General features: G+C 30.9%; 1 protein-coding gene and 1 non-coding gene across 3 annotated transcripts in view; one reads left to right on the forward strand and one right to left on the reverse strand.

Moving 5' to 3' along the window:
- The window catches only part of LOC142326979 (uncharacterized), a 226,633-nt gene that overhangs the window by 55,901 nt on the left and 149,166 nt on the right, over nt 1–21,566 (reverse strand). The gene's annotated exons all lie outside the window — the stretch shown is intronic.
- Nucleotides 20,936–21,007, forward strand: TRNAD-GUC (transfer RNA aspartic acid (anticodon GUC)). The gene has a single exon. It is a non-coding gene; the product is annotated as a tRNA-Asp (tRNA).

Consider the following 21,566-nt stretch of genomic DNA (forward strand, 5'->3'; position numbering starts at 1 on the left):
AATGTTTTGTAGCATATATTTTTTTCGTATTTTTTTTAATATACTGAAGAGTTTGTTGCTGTAATATTTCAATCATTGTACATATCCATACTTGAATCGTAGTACAGCTGCATTTTTCATGTTATCTAAAATGTTCATGAATGTACCTATCAATGAACCGGTGAACATACATACAACATATTTTGTGCTAACTATATTTTTTATGTTTTCTAATGTTCTGTACAGTCTGTTACTGTAATATTTCAATCATTGTACTTACATTTCCTCTGCTTAAAAATAAATTATTACTGTAGTTAACGTGATTTGTATTTATTTTTACAACATTTAAACTGCAAAATTTTCAAGCGGGTCAGCATGTATTGCTTTCTTCTGTATACTGTATTTTAAAAATGTTGAACGTTCCTCACTAATTTGTTGAAGTATCTTAAGTGTATTTAACAGTATACTTCAGTTTATATCTTAAGTAACAAAACTCATTTTATCGGGTTATATTTAACTTAAATAAATTTCAGCAGATTAATTTAATAAATCTAGGAGTTTTAGTTTATTTTTGTCGTATATAATATTTCGGAATATAATTCTAAAAATTAAAATAAATAAAAATCTGATAAAAAAATAATAACAGATATATGCTCTACTGTGGAAATCTGGCTTAATAATTTCTAATTTAGTTGAATCTTCTGTAAGCCAAAAAATTTTTTCGTAAATTGGCAAGGTAATTTTTTTAGGAGTATGTTCTCGGATAGCTTTTTAATTGTTACTGGAAAGGTTTTTGGTATAATGTACGCGTGTATCTAAGCTGGTCAACACAAAATCATTGAGCAGTAATATGTTGATTATAATCAGGGTAAATCTGAAAAGATCTCCCGAGGAAATATGATGGTGTCCAGTGCCTAAAAAAGAGTAAATTAAGAAAGTTAAGTCATACGCTGATATAAAACTCCAGTTTTATATCTTAAAATGCGGTTCTCCTACGATAGATCATCCTTTTTTCCCCATCTATATTTTTCTCCTTTCTTGAACAATCCTTCCTGTTTTGAGTTTTAAGGATGTTCACTGGACCATCCAAGGTCCATATTGAGGATATTGGAAACTGTTCAGCTAGCGCTATCGATCTGGAGTGGTTTCATTTTGTTGATCCGGGTTTTTATTTCTGCCCAGTAACTATACAATAAACTTAATAATGAAGTGCCTATCAGGTAAATCTAAAATACAAATAAATAAAAACAAATTTATTTAATTACAATTGATATTCACCTCTTTTCTTACCTGGAAGAATTTAATTGAAAGAATTCTCAAGAATCCTTGGATATCTAATAAAAAAACACTTAACTCTAATGAAAATTTTGAAAAAGTAGTGGGCAACTTTCTATATTTTTTTATAACGAACAAGTATAAAAACAGTGCGTATACGAATAAAAATAAATTAGATGATATCTATTGTTACGCAGTAGGGGTCTTTTTATTTGACCCCTTTTATTAGTTAACCAAGCAACAGTTAGCGTATGGTGCGACCCCCACCCGAAGAATATAAGAACATTAACCAGATGTTCGCTGGTACATCCTATCTTTTATAATCTAAAACTGAGTCCACTGCACTCAGTTTCTACTTCCAAATACTAACTACACTAATAATAACACGAATACTGGTAGTTCAACATCCCTATTGTCAACTGCTTAATTATATGTTACTTATTATTTATGATATTACCACGTGCACAACTACTTTCTCTTTTTGTTCCAATTTTTTTTTTTTTTTTACAATATTTCAAATGATAAGCAGTATAGGCCTTTTTCTACTCGGATAATAAAGTTCAAATAATAGGGCTCAGCTTTATAAAATAATGTTAATTAAATCTTTTATTTTCATTTATGATAAACAAAGGGAGAAAAAGAAACTTCAGTGACATAAAAATACTTGATATTAAAAAATTTAAGAAAATTATACATATTAATACATTTATTACGTACATATATAATAAAATAGAAATCATCCCTTCGTTTGTTGAAATCATAAATTAAGCAAAAAATTTGAAATGATTTTATCAGAGCAAATGAAAGAAGCAAAAATGTTATTTCTTGTTGAAACAAACGTAATGAATTATATTTAAGACCAAATAACTAAACAGTTGTAGACATTATAAAAAAAACAGTTTCAAAAATGGCACATCATCCACAAAAAAGAAAATCCCAAACTAAGCTTATGAATAAATTGAAAAATGAGATAATATGTCGTTCTCTTCTTTATTGAACCAATAATAATATTTCACGTCAACATATAAAGCCTAACCAAAATGCAGATATATTCATCATTACAAGTATTAGTTTCATTATTTCCAACCATAGGAAATAGTTATATACTGAATATTGTTACGCTCAATGAACGTAACTAAGACTGGTACATTTTGTATCCTTGGCGCTACGCACACTTAGAATCGTTATAAAAGCTGAGACAGACATAGTAAATGGTTTTATATGTGTCTGTTGAGAAACATTGCATTACATACACTGTCTTTATTAAGTAGTTGTGAAATGTAATAAAAATGAAATTAAATGACCGAGATGAAATCAACCGACGCAGATCATGGTGGACTAGGATCTGTTTAGCGAGTCAGTATGCGACTTAACGGGTAATGTCAACAGACTCGACTCCAATGCACCGTAATATTTACCGATTCCTCGGAAGGAACGAATAACAATTAGAAGAGAATTTGCAGATGTTTTTACAAAAAGGAGAGATGTGTATTCTCAAGTAAGGCAATAGGAGATTAGTCGTACATATTAAGAGTAAAGGATAACTGGTTATTTTTCATGGAGCGGAAATGATTAAGATCAGCTGCTTAGCTACACCTTTAATTAGCTTGCAGGCCATTCTAGATATATCAAAATCAAAACCCCAAGAATATTCTCTATAGATATTTACTAAATAAAAGAAACAAATATATTTATATAAAATAAAATTTGGCTATATCTGATTTGATTTAAATAATAAATCGATATTTTCAATTTGATTGCTGAACTTTTTTCAGATCGATATTTTAATAGTAATCAATCATGAATATATTGGTGAATGGTTACCAAGTAATGTATTCCCCGCCATTCATAAAGTAGTGATCAGTTTCTGTAACTGAAATTAATGTAAAAATATACTTTCATTATTTTTTCAGTATTTATTTGCCTGTTTCTGAATTGCAAAAAAAATATATAAATATTGTAATTAAATGTACAAAATTAAATTTCGTGAAATGATTTATTATTACTCTTCAATCTTTAAAAAGTTCAACTGTAATCCAGACAATTAAACTGGGATATGGATTGCTGGACCAGCAGGTTTTTACAAAGAATATCAACATAAACATATTCACACAATTTCATCCCTTACATGTAATCATTATGAACAATGATTAAATTTACTAATGCTATTATCAGGAGAAATTTTCGGCCAACTACCTGTGCGATGTCAGAAACGGTGAAAATTTTTAGAAATTTCTGTTACTTTAAATTCACTTAAAAACTTAACATGTATTAAATTAAGCAAAATTTATATCACTACTCTAACCTAGAAAAAAAAAAAATATTGCCTGTTGGGAACTTTTGGAAATGACAAAAAAGTTTTCTAAAAAATGTACTAACAGGTGATGAAATATTGATGTGTAATGACATTGAAACTACAGTGCGTTTGGGAAGTTGCTTCGTATTGGAATTATGGAAGTGTAATGCTGAGACTTTCTTAATTATTACTTTGTACTTTTATTTCATTGTTATATAGAAACCGATATTATAATATCTGGAATAGTTTAAAAAAGGTTTAAACTAGTAACCTCCTCTAATATCAATACAAAACTGCACACGTTTCAATTTTTTTTCAAACACTTTAACCAGCTGATGTACTGGAATTGTCTCAAACCTTTACCGTGATTGCTGTTTTTCCTTTATCAATCATTCGTGGTCTTTTGTGATATACAGCTTGTTTCGCTGCCCCCCATAAAAAAATAATCCGGAAGGGTCAGATCGGACCATAATGCAGGCCACAAACCCCTCGAAGTATTAGTTAACCAAAGATATTTCATAAAAAAGTCATGGAACTGTTAGCTGAGTGCGTTGTGGCTTCATCTTGTTGCAATCAACCGTGACTGATTCCCAGTTCTGTTAGCTAACTATCGAAGTTAACGAAGTTTGTAAAAACAACACAATAACGATCACTATTAATTGTGTTTTCAAAAAAGATTGGGCCCACAATTTGCGTTCAACTCACACCGACCCAGACTCCAATTTTCGTTTTATATAATTCATGGGGGTTAGTTGTCAAATATGGTCGTCTATTTTGTGAATGAAACCACGTTTCACCTGTACAAAACGTAATGTCGAGGATACCTACGGAATTTTGGTCAATAAACCTTTTAAACCATTGACAAAAATTTAGTCTTTTGGCAAGATATGTAGGTTTCATTTCTTGAACACACATTAATTTGTAGGAGAAAAAAATCAGCTTCGTTTAGGGGAAAAATTACAGTTTTATGTACGGTAGTAAGTTCGATATGTTGCTGATGTGCTAACTTACGCATTGAGTTTGATGGACTTTCGGCCATTGCATCCGAAATATGAAGCAGCTTCTGTTCGTTTAATTTAGGTGGTCTTCCACTTCGATCTGTCTTCAACAGAGCCGGTTGTCCGAAATTTTTCTATAAGAGTTCGAACTGCATTGCGGTAAGGAACAGCAGTATGTGGAAACATGTCAGAAAAGTTGTACTTTCCGTAAATCAGTATATTTGTCATCTTTCCGAAAGACATGATCAGCAAGAAAAATGCGTTACTCTAAAGAAAGAACAATTACATTTCTGGCAAATAATATTTCCGATAAACGAAATAACACGAAACGAAGCACGTTCAATCCAACCCAACAATTGACTTCTTGGTTTATTACTGAGCAACGCCCAACGAACCCACAGGGCAATCAATCTAACGCCAAAAGAAAAGAATGCATCGCATAATTCTAAAGCATACTGTACAGCGACTTTCCGAATGCACTGTAGAGCAAAAATCATTGCAAAGTTGAGAAAACCTTGAGTAAAATTAAGGTGACAAAAATCACTCCAAAATCAAGATCATGTGTCCTTCATATTCTACTGTTCATCAATTCAACAGACAACAGAGAGTCTTACTTAACAGTGATACGGAGTTAGTGACAGGCAATGAAAAAGAAATTAGGCGAGACAGTAATTCACAACTGGTTTATTTACTCATAATCAGTTCATTATTAAAAAATGTTTGTCAAAGTTCATTAAAACTGTAATTCTTTAACCTCCTGAGAATAACTACTAAACTATCTAAATTTTCTCGTGCAGTCTTTTTTTTAAACAAATTAATCCCTAATGGATGCCATTTTTTAAAAAATTAAGCAGATTAAAGAAAATTTCTATGGGACCTGTGTTCTATAGTACAAAGAGATATTAGAATCCTTTCCTACAGCAAAAAAAAAGTTGAGAGAAGTGCGTGATCATGTAAGTATTTTGAAGAAGATAGGTCAGACTAAATCTAATAAATCTTTTTTTTTAAATAAAGTTTGCTAAAACACAGTGAAGAAAAGCAGACTGGAGAATGTGAAAAACAGATAACGAATGTGGTAAATTATGTTGAAATTAAAAGGATTAAACAGGTTAAATAACTGAGGCTTTAAAAAAAATGAAGTTATTAAAAAGATGAACATATATATTCCCTTGTTCATATGGCTAAACACAAAATAACTTAATAAACTAATGTGATTAACACTGTAAATGAATACGAAAGTAAACTGCATGGCGAGATAAATAGCCACACTGGGCATATAGTGCCCTATAATTAGTAATTTGAATAAATTGCTGTATAAGTGTAATTGTATAATATATTATAGTACGTTTATATTATTGTAAAAAGATATAAAATTAAAAATGTAACAAACATTTTTTTAACAATTCTTAATCAGTATAGCTTAGTCACATATTTTAATATCATTTTAATTACGACTTCTGATAGAAGAACATCTTTTTAAATTTACTCCTAAGCTAATCAAAATTTAATCTAGCAAAGCTCTTAGGTAGATAATCCAACTTTACCATTTAAGGTAGAATACTAAGAAGAAAACTGCGAAAAGTTTTAAGTGTTTAAAGAGAAACAAAACTTAAACAGATACGACAACAAAGAAGTTCTTGAATAAAACCAGAGACAGAAATAAAGTTAACATTAAATAATATCAAGAAGAAACTAAACCAAAGAGTCCCATGTTCGATTCCAGGTTAAATATACAATTTAAAAAGCAATTTAATATTTATATGTAACATGATTATCATTCACGAACCATAAAGAAAAATAAATTCTCTCTCCTAGAATCAAAACAGTCCTCTTAACATAAGGCACAATTACTTTATTTGATTTACATTTATAAATAAATAATATTTCAATATCTTCCTGTGTAATTAACAATTATAAAATCTATAATAGTAAAGGATTTAATAAAAAACTTTTGTAAATAATACCACTTTAAAAAATTGTCAGTCTCGTCAAGTTGAGAAACATAAAAACAAATTTTGAAAGTATAAAAGCGGCTGGGACTCGTGGCTGTGTCCTGTAACTCAGTTACTTTGAGGGGCGGGAAAGTGGTTTTGGCACACCCATTCTTTCTACCAAACTACTGATTGGTTATGGAATTGTGTCCGCAATGTTGTTAATTTAATTAATGGTTTGGAACATGACTGAATTATATTTTCTGTACTTATACAGGGTTGGAAAGATGTAGATTCAGCCATATTCACCTACAAACGCTAATACCCTGAAATACATATTGATAACACTAGTCTTTCGGTATGTCAGGTACACTTTCCTTTTTTTGGTTTAAGATATAAACATGAAATGCGTGTTTGTAAAACGTTATTATTTTATGAGAAATACATTAAGTCAACGAGGTTTTTTACATATTAAAATCTAGTTACCAATAATCCAGAAAAAAATTATAATAAACTTACTGGCGATGTATCTTAACATTAAAGGTTTTTTTTATTTTCACATTGAATATCTTATTTTAGATCGTGATCAACGAAAATTAGACGGCCGAAGTGAAAAGGAAGATCCTTATTGCCTTATTTATTTACAATTTTAGCTGCAGGTTGATTACAATTCCTTGCAATTAAAGAAGAGAAGAAAAAACACATGGTTTTAATAATAATTACAATTTTTTATCACTTGTCTAATTTATTAGTCTGCAACCAAAAATTGCTGGAAATTAGGAATTTTTTTTTTTATTAAACGCAATCAATAATTTTCACTGGCTAATCTAAACTAAATAAATAAATACAAATTCTAACTATGTATATAGCTAGAATAGTAATATTAAAAGGGAAAGTTTGATGATCATCTCAAAAATACGGTATCTGGGATTTTCCAAATCTTTACGTTTCAGGGTCGAACTAGTTCATCCAGTACTTACGATCACTTGCAAGTGTATTATCACTCGTGCATGATTATCATTCACGAACCATAAAAAAAAAAAATTCTCTCTCCTAGAATCAAAACAGTCCTCTTCAATATAAGAAGTAATTACTTTATTTGATTTACATTTATAAATAAATAATATTTCAATATCTTTCTGCGTAATTAACAATTAAAAAATCTAGTAAAAGATTTAATAAAAATATTTTGTAAATAATTCCACTTTAAAAAATTTTCAGTCTCGTCAAGTAGAGAAACATAAAAACAAATTTTGAAAGTATAAAAGCGGCTGGGACTCGTGGCTGTGTCCTGTAACTCAGTTACTTTGAGGGCCGGGAAAGTGGTTTTGGCACACTCATTCGTTCTACCAAACTATTGATTAGTTATGATATTGTGTCCGCAATGATGTAATTTAATTAATAGTTTGATGAACATGACTGAATTATGTTTTCTGTACTTATACCAGGGTTGGAAAGATGTGGATTCAGCCATATTCACCTTACAAAACACAAAAACGCGCATACTTAGGGTATATATTTAGTAGTTAAGTAGTCTCTTTCGGTATGTGAGGTACACTTTCCTTTTTTTGGTTTTAAAATATAAACATGAAATACGTGATTATAAATCGTTATTATTTTATGTGTTATACATTAAGTCAACGAGGTTTTTTAGATATTATAATTTAATTAACAATAATCAAGAAAAAAAAATATCTTAAAATTATAGGATTTTTTTTAATTTTCACACTGAATATCTTATTTCAGATCGTGATCAACGAAAATTAGGCGGCCGAAGTGAAAAGGAAGATCCTTATTGCCTTAATTATTTACTTATTTATTTTAGCTGCAGGTTGATTACAATGCCTTGCAATTAAAGAAGAAAAGAAAAACACGTGGTTTTAATAATAATTACAATTTTCTATCGCTTGTCTAATTTATTAGTCTGCAACCAAAAATTGCTGGAAATTAGGAATTTTTTTTTATTTTTTATTTTTATTAAACGCATTCAATAATTTTCACTGGCTAATTAAAACTAAATAAATAAATATATATTCTAGCTATGTATATAGCAAGAATAGTTATATTAAAAAGCAAAGTTTGATGATCATGTCAAAAATACGGTATCTGGGATTTTCCAAATCTTTACGTTTTAGTGTCGAACTAGTTCATCTAGACCAGTGGTCTCCAAAGTGGGATACACGTACCTCAGGGGGTACGCAATGTCATCGCAGAATGCCCCTCGGGCCTCAAAGCGCCGTTTACTGGCGACCACCGTCGTGTCTTCGCTTATGTATGCCGTTCCGGCCTGGTGGCGCTCTATCGCCATCAGGCGCAACAAAGAGAGACTGGCGAGGACGCACAGGTGTGTGCTCCTAGGTGTTGTGTCCGCATACAGGACAGTGTCCTATGCCGCCCTGTGCGTGTTATCGGGTACACCTCCTATTGACCTAATCGCAAAAAAGAGGGTGGAGAGGGCACAAGGCAAGCCAGAACAAGAGGTCAGGGATGCCGTTTATAATATCTGGCAGGAAAGATGGTCGCAGGAAGCTGTGGGTCGATGGACGAGAACCCTCATCCCCAACATCAAGCCATGGTTGTCGAGAAGATTTGGTGAGGTTGATCATCACCTATCGCAGTTTTTTACAGGACATGGTTCCTTCAATAACTACCTGCACAAAATAGGCAAGAGAGAAGAACCAATTTGCAACTACTGCAACGAGATAGATGATGCTGAGCACACCTTTTTTGAGTGCAATAGGTGGGACACACTTAGACATAGTAAGGCACTCACAGGTATAACTCCAGAGACAACAATAGACTACATGCTAAGAAGCGAGTCAAACTGGAATAATTTTGCTAGTTTTGTTAGACAAGTTGTTCTACAGAAATACTCCGATGAGAGAAGACAAGGTGTTGGCTAGAATAGGACTGGGTGGACAGCCTTGCTGGTGAGGTCCAGCATGCTGCGGTGTGTTGGCACTGATGAGCCACCAAGGACTCCACGGGTAACAGTCAGGCATGTATCATGTATCACGTAAATGCGGGGTTGTCTCTCATAGGTCTCTGCGTCTGGTTTCACTAGCGTCTGGAGAGCTAAACATCATAAATGCACCGGCTTTAAAGCGCATATACACGAAGACTTTTATAGGAAAAAGTCTTCCCATAAAGATGGAAGATACCTCTGAACGTTCAACATGAAACTGTTATCTTCGTGCGCTTGCGCTTTAAAATCCGGTGCGTTTATGATAAGCTTCCCAGACGCTAGGTCTTGTTTCACGTCCCGGCCGCTCAGTGCGGCATTGTGCAAATGGCTTTTAGGTCGTGTATATGTATCAACATTAAAAGAATTTTATCAACTGTATAGAACCAATATATATTGCGGTGAGTATAATAATAACTGATTAGTTGACTCTTAAATGCTATTTAATTTAAATTTTTCATAAAATGGGTAAACGGTTAAAAAACTTGCCCGCAAGGAAACCGCGGGGTGAAAATTATTCTGATAGTGCTACTTCTTCTGGTGAGTAACATTTCAGCTACTGAATATCTGAGTTTACAAACACTCCACAAAAAGAAAATTTAGCTGGAAAGTCAGGTGGCCTGTTTAGTCATGTCTTTTTACAGTAGGACATTATAAGATAAAAAAATCTGATATTCTGATGTGTGAAATACACTGAACAAATCATTACGAAATTTTAACTAAAAACTTTCTAATGGGCTCCACCTGCATTGTATACTACAGTTCAAATTTCACCAACCTTACTACTACATAAATCATAAATAAAAAACCTAGTAAAGGTGCCGCAATGAATCTTGAAGCTTGGACGACGACGGCTAGTACAGTGCCTGTTATCCAAACTGAAAACAGTCAGTTTAGTTTTCACGCGCAAAAGCAAATTGCTTTCTTGCAAATATAACTTATTATTTTATGTTTCTGGATGTTATTATGGAACACTTTTAAATATTTTCTAATTCCCTGTTTATACTTTATAAAAGATAAATTAACTAACATTATAATTTTCTGATAAATACAAAGATCGTTTATAATCTACCTTGATTTTATTTATTGCAAAAATAAACACGGAAAATCCATGTGTTATAACTCAGGAAAGAGTCATATTTGATAGAATTATATCAAGAAACATTATAGCTATATTGTTCGCTATGTGCTCATAGTTTTCAAATACAGCCAGGCCAATGTAAAAAATATAATTACTCATAAACCAAGCTATTGAATGCTTGAGTATAACCCAGTTATGTAATTGGTTTCCCTGTATTTGTTAATCCTGTACGAGAACTTGTGCAAATTCCGTTTCTTTTTATTCGAGTTTTAATTGAAGAAAAAAACGTAGTCACGTTTTATAATCGATTGTGTATTTTTAGTGTTTTATAATTACTAATACTTATAAAATCAAAAAAATTAAAACAGTAGGCCCGGGAAATAACAGTTTGTATGAATCTATGAAATAAAAACGTTATCGATTTCCAAAGTCTAAATGGAAGATAAAGACTTGATTCAGATTAAAATATGTGAAGAAAGAACAGCAGCTGCGTATGGGGTGTAAAGTGAAAAAAGGAGTTGCTAGAAAAATTAACCGAAAATCCGGCGGAGACTTCTTTCTCTACTCAAATAAAATACAAACTCCGTGAAATTCCTGCAACGGAACTATATGACTTTGACAAGTGTGTGGTGAGACGAACACAAAAATTTCATTTTGACAAAAATTGAAAGGTGTTTTGTGATAAATTTCAAAAAATTGTGTTCCGCGATCCAATATTAACATTACAATAGATCTTACGAAGGCCCATTCGCTGTTAGGTATTGAAGCAAATAAACTAAAAGGATAGTAAAATCATTCGAATTGCGGCTGTCGCCTCCGTGGCATCAAGCATCAAGATTGGTTGCGCTGCCAAAATTTAATGTCATAGTCTATATCGATAGATATTGTGTATATCGATGTCATCGTCTATACTGATCAATGTCTATATCAATATCGGCTTCTTCACACAGTTACGCGTATTGTGTGATTTACTAAATCTAATGCCATTGTCTAATCGGGTAGGTAACCATGTGAATTATCTAGCGCTGAATTTCATAGACAATGAGGATAGACAAATAGGATGTCCTATTACGTCCTTAAACGCCTTCACGCGCTGGACTTGGAGTAGTCTGAGTGTCTTAGGTTGGGTCGACATTTCTTAAGTAATGAGCATTATTTCTGTGCTTTCATAATCTAAATATGTTATAATATAATATGTACGTTTTATTGAGGAGATTCACTGAAAAACTCTAATCAAGTACTTATTGCAATTCTATTTATTTATGATTCCTTCTTGGGACAGATTGTAAATAAACGAAATGTAATAAAAAAAAAAAAACAATTTGTTTTATCTGGCGGTGACCCGTGAGATCTCATCCTTACGCAAGTAAAATAGCCTGAACTATGATTTTTACATCCTGAACTAAGAAATCTAATCAGAATAAGCCATACTCATAATCGAAATAGATTTGACTTACAACATGGTATTAATATTTTCACAATGCTTAGGTCAGCGAGGTCTTAGGTAGGAAGAAAAATTCTAAACTACTAGAATAATTCTAAATTATAATCATAAATAATTTACGGTTAGACAGCGTGAATCTACGCCAGAACATTTAAAACATTTAAAAAGTAACGTTTACGCTCGGCTCAAAATCGAGTTCAACCTTTACATGTTATAAGTTGTGAATAGCATAACTGTGACAGCAAAAACCTATTAACAATGTAATTACCAAGAAACTATTTTTCAGTTTTTGAAATTCTACATACATATAGCGCGGGCAAAGGCACGATGGTGACAGTAATAATTATATCGATGAGATAAATATGAGAACTGAAGTATTTTAATTCGTGTTCTATCGTATACTTTCGGGTATTATCGAGTCCTCCTTTAGTTCCAAGTCGTCTGTAGAGAACGGAGTCACATGTTGGTAAACTTGTGCCACATGTCACGAGAGGGCATCTCTTCGTGTCGATGCACATCAGTAACAGTGCGTCTCATGAAATATAAATGTAAATTATAATCAACCAATAAATTTTTTTCTATATAATTATGTACATTTATTTGTGTTAATAGGAATATATGAATGTCCAGCATCAATTTTATTATACTGTGTTAGATATGGAATTCTTCCATTCTTGAACCAATAAATTTTGTAACAGCAGCGTAAAATTAAAGGCAAAAAACAAACCTCACTGATATAATGATAAATAAATAGATATATTGAAAGTAAATGTCGATGTACGTTCTGTTGTGTCATAAAACCACTAGTACAAAGGATAGATAATTGTTTACACAAAAAGTTAATAAATTAACAGGATTGGTATTTCGAATAAATATGTCTAGTACGGTATTCCTCGTTTTGATTTTTAAAGATACAGGAAGAAAACAAAAAAAAACCGAATTGTATCCAATCGCTTTCTGTATGTGAGCAGTTTTTATTTATTTAAGAGATCTGAGTTGAAGGAATGAACTTCTTAGTCTTTTATCAGACGTCTTCAAAGCTGGTGACTATTTTAGTTAATTGAATTTTAGAGAAAACCTTTTCTATTTTGAAGTTATACAGAGTGGCGCACGAAATGATCCAATATTGGTTTACACAATAATTATTTAAGTTAATAATTATTAACGTGTTTTATGTTGGCAGAAGTGTCAGCAGTTCATGAATATTAGTTCCTTCTCTTTCCGAGTGCCTGTTTGTCTATCGTTCCAAGATGGCTGACAGAGGAAGGCTGACTTATAAACAGGGTGAAAAGTCTGTGTTGTTTTTTAATAAAACGAAAAGTGTGGTGCTTACAAAGACGGTTTCGTGTACATTTTCAAACTCGGTGGTCACCCTCATTTAAAACAATACGTAGACGTTACGAAAAATTTAATAGTGACTGTTCAGTATTTGAGAGTAAGCGCGAACGGCCTGCCGTTGTTCGTTTTCCACAGAATATCGAAGTTGTCAGAGCAACGTTGTTGAGGAGCCCAGATTAATCAAAAGAAAAGCAGCAGCAAAGGCAATCTGTGCAGCGAATTTTAAAAACTGATTTCCATTTGTATCCGTACAAAATAACAGTGTTGCCTAAATTAACGGTCAACAACAAACATCATTCGCTGAACGGGCTGTGAACCAAAACGTATTGTTCAACAATGTTTGGTTTACAGTTGAGGCATTTTCACCTAGACGCGGTTGTTAATAAACAAAATGAGCGTTTTTGGGAAAATTCACACGTGCTTCATGAAAAGGTGTATCATACTCCAAGAATTACGGTATTGGCCGCTATCTCAAGTCATGGGATAATCGGCCATTCTTTTTTGACCAGACAGTGAACAGTGAATGTTATCTAATCATGCTGCGTAATAATGTTACTCAGCTTCTTGCAAAAGGCCGACCTTCGTGGCGCGAGTGGTAGCGTCTCGGCCTTTCATCCGGAGGTCCCGGGTTCGAATCCCCGTCAGGCATATCATTTTCACACGCTGAAAAAATCGTCATTCATCTCATCCTCTGAAGTATTACCTTATGGTGGTCCCGGAGGTAAAAAAAAAAAAAAAAAACAGCTTCTTGCAAAAGGGTTTCAATTAGAAAACGAGTGGTTCATACAAGATAAAGCCTGACTACACACAGCTAATGTTTTAGACTTTCTGCATGAAACTTTTAATGTATATGTCACTTCAAACCGATTTCCTAATCGTTTTGCTTGTGGACATATCTGACCCCCGAACAGTCTTAAATTGAATCCGTGTGATTATTTTCTTTGGGACTTCTAAAGTAAAAGATTTTCTCTTAACTTCCTCTTACAGTAACGGAAATGAGAGTGCTGATATGTGCATGAGAGTGCACATATCCTCGGTTCTCTCGTTGCCGTCATGCAACGAGACAACGAGGATATGTGCTTATTAACAACATAAGAGTTCGCGTTGAAGAAGTTGCTAGACGTGATGGTGGTTATATTGAACATGGGATAAGCAGAACATAATTTCCAGGTATATAAACACGTTGTATTATAATTTTCTGTATTGCGATTTAAATACATATTTTTTAACAAAACTAATTGTTGGATTATTTTGTGCGCCACCTGTATATACTATATAATTATATGCGATAAATGGATTACATTTTGTTGCGATTGAATTTTGTAACGTCAAAAATAGATATGTGGAAAAGTCTACAACAATTTATTACGTACATTATAATAATCTTACAGAATAATTGATTCTTTATTACTAATGTATCGAATTAGAAAAAAATCACGCCCAATTTGTTAAATTGTAGGAATATGATAAAAGATGTGTTTATACTAATATAACCTTGTTTTCCTTCAAAACATAAAAAAGTGTTTACTATACACAAAAATACGTATACATATACGTATTTAATTTCAAATTATTTCTTTTTTTTTATTAATGACAATTGTTTTATTCAATTTAAAATTATTATGTTTTGTTTTCGTAGTCATAACAAATACTTAATTATACAACAAACAGAAAATAGCACAGGTATCTCTTTCAATAACAGTTCTACAGTTTTAAAGGAAAATCGTTTTGCATTTAATCAAATACATATCCAATTCAGAAAAAATTCTTAGAAGAGTTAATAGAAGGAAAACCTGTTTTCAGTAATCAAAGGTAAAAAAAAATCCTTTATATTATGACATTTAAGTTTTTGTTAATAAGTTTTATAACTTTTAATCGTTCTATATAACTTGCGTCTTTTCTCCTTAATTAAATTTTAACAAGTTTAAATTTGTAATGAACGTTATAATTAAAGTTGTAGACTATATCATTAAGCTTAAATAAGCTGAGTTGAACAAAAGTTTACTAGTTACAGATAGAAAGGACCACAAGTAATTTTGTAAGGATATTCTAATATATATTCATAAAGATAGATTATAAGGATAATTTGGATAGATAGATTCATAAAGACAGGAATACTAATCTTAGCTTAATGTTCTTTCTTATATTTTCTTTGTCTCGAGTAGTAAACAAAAAAATATATATATATATAATATAAAAACAAAACATATAAAAATTAGTATAGAAGATATTCTCATAAAATTCGAGTACTATTAGGAAGATATTTTGTAGCATTTAAAAAAAATTATAGTAAAATAATTGGATATTTTTTGACAAAACGGATTGATGTTTAAAGATCGTTTTTGGATTACTAATCTGTTTTATTTCTTTTTTAAAAACTTAATGTCATTGTTTTTTCGATAGAAAATCAAAAATTGAATAGTTCCCCATTCAGCTGATCAGGACATTTTTTTCAATAATTAGACGTAGAATGTATAAATAAAATGTATAAAATATAAGGAACTGCCAAGCTGTTAAATGATTTAGGTGCTTGAAAAATATGTTTTCATTGATAAGCAATCGTACATGAAAAATATTTCAAATCAGGTACAGACTTTCACTTTATATCAGAATAATCGAATTTTTATTTAAAAAGGAATTTATATTAAATACATGCTGAATAATTTAATTTTTATTTGTTGACACAAATATATCTTACAAAATGCTTTTATTTGAATAAATTCTATTAGGAAGATTTGTTTACCAGGTTAAAAAAAAAAAAGGTAAAATAATTCGGATATTTTTTGACAGATGGGAATGATGTTTAAAAATTATTTTTCAATTACTAATTCATTTTACTTCTATTTTTTTATTAAATAAAATACAATAAATTCCAATTCCAAACTTCGATATGTCAAACTTTTATCACTTAAAAGACAGCTATAATATTTATTTATTGAATAAAAACCGTACGTTCTCGTGCAAACACACATTGACTTCTGCTTATCATTTACAAAAGGTTATTTATTTTATTTATTTATTGTGTAACAAGAAGATAAAATAAATTATATCGAAATAAAAATATTACTTCTCTAACAGAATATGAAAATAATTTGTCATTTATTTCTAAAAAAAAAAAAATCTTATCTAATTGAATACTAATTTACACCTTTATAAATAACAAGTTATTAAATTATTTTATAAAATATTTCACAATTTTTCCGCTCTTTGGTAATAATTATTGGAAGATTAAAAAAAAAGTTTTTTTTCATCGAATAGTTTCAATAACATTTGTAAAGGAGAAATATTTCGTGTTAAAGTGATTTAAACAAATTGCTTACTTTTAATAAGCAGTATATTTATTATTATAACTATCTTTTAATGTACCTCTGAATATTCTGTTAATTGTGAATTTAAATGTTTCTAGCAGGCACAAAACAAAAACAAATAACAATCGAAGAAAATTTCCTACAGAAGAATGAAAACTCTGGAATTTTTCCTTGATTATTCTCTTAAGAGTAATAAAATAATACTGAAAATAGGTTGGCGCCAGGTAGTGGATCTAGAATAGTTTCATAAATTTACTAATATATCTGCCTACCAATAAACATTTTGTTTTACCAATAAAAATATTCTTTTTTTGTAATTTTAATAATTAAACCATTACAAAAAAAAATTATAAACAGATTTTTAATTTTCTTAACCAACTAAGAGGGGCTTAATTTTCCTTTAATGTTAAAATAGAATTAAAAAATTAGATTACAATCACCTAAATCTTTCATTCAACCTCAAGAGGTAGTAAAGGAAACGCGATAATTATAATTTTATAAGTAGATTTCATTCAGTCATAGACAAGCGGTTGAATAAACTACAAGAATAAACAAATAATTTTTTACGCAATTACAGTTTTATAATTTTATTAAAAAAATTATCTTCGTAGGAAAGTTCTTACAGACTAAGCATTTTGAAATTAAATAAAAGCGAGATATTTTGGAATATGTAAAACAAATTGTTAGGGATGTAGGATGTAGGGGATATACAGAAATGAAACGACTTGCACTAGATAGGGAATCTTAGAGAGCTGCATCAATCCAGTCAAATGACTGAAGATAAAAAAACAAAATCAAGCGAGAAGATATTTGGGCGGAGTAAGTTTTACTACCAGAAGATATTTTACTATTTATAATTAGAAAGGGCGCGCGCGTGTAACTAACTTTAAATAATCGAGGAGGTCCTCAGTTTTATACACATGTATTTTCTTTCTTATATGTGCTGAAAGACTTATTTGTCGCAACCAAATATCCCTATTTCAGAGAATTTTTTTTTTTTTTTTGTAGAATTGACTGTTTTGAATCATAACAAGTTTCTTCAAAAAACGAAAAATACAACTTCTAAATGAATGTACATTTTAAGAACTGGAGAGAATTTTTTTCATCATTAAAACTGTGTATTAAATTATTATAGTGTAACAAGAGATAAATATTAAAAATCTAATAACAAGACTGAAGATTACCAAAAAAACATTGCTGACAAACATTGCTCTTTAATGTAGAATAATTACTAATATAGGAAATATAAGAGCGTGGGGGTGAAAATCGGTTCAGCCGTTAGACTGCTAAGGTGGAACAAATACATCGAGCTAAGCTAAGCTAAATACATTGATTACACTCCTTTTTACAACTGTGTAATAATGTATACAGTACCTGATATCAATGCAATATTCAGAGTATTTCTACTCAAATATTCAAAAAAAGAAGTTCGAAAGCTAAGAATAAAACTTAGTACGTATTCCTAACATTCCGAAGCACCTTAGCTCATATTCTTCAAGAGTCTACGTCGTTTCTCTGAATAATTTTGTTGCTTTTTAAGAACAAAAAAAGGTCTTGTTTTTCTCCTTGATAAAAATAAGAAAATTAGGGGCTTCTCTGAATATTTTTTCTGAACAGTTTTTTTATATTATCAGGGTTTTTAAACGCAAATTATAAGATATATATATATCAAAAGTAGAAAATAGATAAATTAAATAACAAAAGAATAATGGATAATCTAGAAAAAGAAGGAAACAAAAATCATTAAGAAAATATTAGATTTGAAATTCCAATTAAGAGACTACAATAAAATAGAAGAAAGAATTTCAGATTCAACGAGAAAAATAAAATTCAGCTTCCACAGTCATCTTTCCAGAACGAATAACAACAGATTCACAAAATAAATATCTGATTTCCTCAGTTTCACAAAAACAAGGACGAAATAGTTCAAATCGGTTCAAGAAGATCTATCGTAACAAAAGAAACCATTAAGGACAAAAAAAAAACTAAAAGAAATATTAAAAAATGAAAACCAAAGATTCCAGGAAAAACTGAAGTTAAAACGTGGACAACACACCAAAACAGAACAAACGAAAGCCATGTGCGAACGAATTGAAGCTTTCTGACAAAAACGAAAAGTCAATCGCATAAGATGTAATTAATTTAACGTACCACCAAAGTGGATGATTCAGAAAAAATAAAAATTAATGTTAAATAAGTTGTGGTTAGGTATTTATAATTCGTTTCTGACTTCAAAAAGTTGAAATTTAAAGAAGAATTGGAAAAGTATTACTTCTTTGGCATTTCTTTATTTTACTGTATAAGGTTCTGCATAGTGAAGACAGAAAAAAATGTTAAAAGCTATTGATACGTATTAATCAATATAATCCTAATATCAGTTTGCCAATTATCATTGTTTTGTTTTCCGTTTGTAATAAATACGATAAGATAATTTTTAATATAATTAAACAGACGTAATTGTAATTATTATACAATATTTGTCTTTCAATTGAATTAGCAAACATAATAGGGTCATACAGACTTCCTTTAACTATATCAGGTACACGACCTATTGAAGGTTTTCTTCAAAAGTATCCTTTAGTTTTATTGAGCTCTCTACTGTCATTGACCTACAAAACAAGTATTATATTTTAAGTGTCTATTATATATTCAATGAAGGTTAAATTTCACCATTTTTTAATGATGCTTGTAAGGTTAATGATACTTTACTTTGTACCATCATTTTTTTTCATGATTCACATATAATTGAATATTATGTAATGTTATAACACACTGATTATATGAGGAGAAAAAATCTTAAAACAGCTAATTATATTTACAACACGAATTATCCTTTCATAAAGGCTTAACTGATCGGTAAACAATTCACTTCAATACGCTACACAATTCTGGAAACCGGAGTAAATGTATCTTTAGGAAATCTGAGTCCGTTCTTGAGTAGTTGTTTAGTTTTTGGAGGAATCGTAATTTTTTGTGATGTAACTTTCATCTGATCAATACAAAAATGTTTATCAATAACCCCTTCTCTAATCCTTTTTCTTTTTCCTGTTTAGCTTCCGATAATTACCGTTCAGATAATATTTCAAAGGATGAATGAAAATGATATGTATAAGTGTAAATGAAGTGTAGTCTTGTACAGTCTCAGTTCGACCATTCCTGAGATGTGTGGTTAATTGAAACCCAACCACCAAGAACACAAGTATCCACCGTGAAAAAATAACTGACTTTATAGGACTTGAACGCTGGAACTCTACACTTCCAAATCAGCTGATTTGGGAAACGCATTCTCCTTCTCTAATCCTGGAATAACCACATCTTTCTAGGATTTGTACGAGAGGTATCGGACGCTCACTGTACGGAGGAAGTCCTGAATCTTACCCTCTAGCTGTGGTTTATTGTCTCTTGAAACGAATCCAATAAATGATTTTTTCACCATCCATCTTTTCCTTAACTTTATTATTCCTCCTCTTTTATAGTTTGACAGTAAGTCCAAGTTGAAGATGTGGAAACCTGTGGTGATTCCATATCTTCATCCTGGACTTACCGTTCAAGTTGATTTGATGTCCTGGGGGTAAGCTATATTTCTTGTTCTACAGATGTACCCTAAACCTAATGACTGAAGTAAATAAATGTGATGATGAAGAAAGAATAAAATACTATTATCTTTCATCTATTCTTCATCTAAAGGTTATTTTTACAAAAAATAAAATAAAAAGTCTACACAATAAGATTCGCCCGTTACAATATATTTGGTGTGTTACATATCTCTATTCCTAACTCCGGAAAAACTTAATAACTACTAAGAAATTTCTCTACTTCAATGTACTGTAAAATGGTAAGAAACAGTTATTTTTTGTTCTATTTTTAATTCGTATACCAGGAAAGTATTTTTCTCGTAAGATTCGTTTTAAGATAAAAAAAAGCCTTTAACTTCACCCGACCTGAAAAATTGTTATGCCGTAATATCAAAAAATTACAATTATTAATTCTAAAACCTGTAGATTTCTTATTTCTCTGCCGATTATAAAAAAAAATTGAATGATAGTTTTTGTTTTTCTACATTCTTACACACAATAACAATTATAAATAGTTATATATACAATTTTTTATAATCTTACAATTACAATTAAAATTAAAATCTTAAAATTACAATTTTTTAGACATCTTTTCCATGCAATTAAAGTTATCAAAAATTCTACTGCAAAAGCTTTATAGAAGTTCTGTTTGAAAGGCAGTACAATCATATTAGAAAATATTAAAGTACAACTGAGTGTTAAAATGTTTGTTACAAAAGTAACTAAAAATCTTTGCTCCAAACGTCAATCCTCGGTAGTATAGTGGCCAGTATCCCCGCCTGTCACGCGGGAGACCGGGGTTCGATTCCCCGCCGGGGAGGTTTTTTTTTTTTAATTAAATTTTAATACTAAAGTTGGAAAAAATTACACCTAAGTAGATTACAGATAGATTGACAAGTATGTAATTTGTAACTTCATTCTTATTGTCAGAACTAGAATATGAAAATTAAAAAAAGAACCTCTTTTCCTAGTCTAATTTTCTGTAATGATATTAGAAAACCTGATAACTTTATGAAAAGATATATATACGAAACATCTCATGTACATGTTCTTATCTAAGACTTTCCCTAAAAAGATAAATTTCTCTTTTACCTACTATATACACCCTGAACCCCGTAGGGGAAGATCACTTTGTGATGATCCCAGTCGCTATACCATCCCCTCCGTTCCTAGCCCTGGTGGGTTTTACAGAAGGTCGTCTTTTAGATCCTCCAAACTTGATAAAACAATACAGTCATCTGTTTTGGCCTCTGTTAGGTTGCCACCGATGAAAATGCCTCGGTAGACATTTCCAGCAGTGTTTAACACAACGTACTACCGTCTACGTATGGCCAGTTCCAACCACGAATACCTACCATAACTTATTGCCCTCAAATGTC

The sequence above is a fragment of the Lycorma delicatula genome, chromosome 6 (genome assembly GCF_047948215.1).
Source record: "Lycorma delicatula isolate Av1 chromosome 6, ASM4794821v1, whole genome shotgun sequence".
Taxonomy (NCBI): Eukaryota; Metazoa; Arthropoda; class Insecta; order Hemiptera; family Fulgoridae; genus Lycorma; species Lycorma delicatula.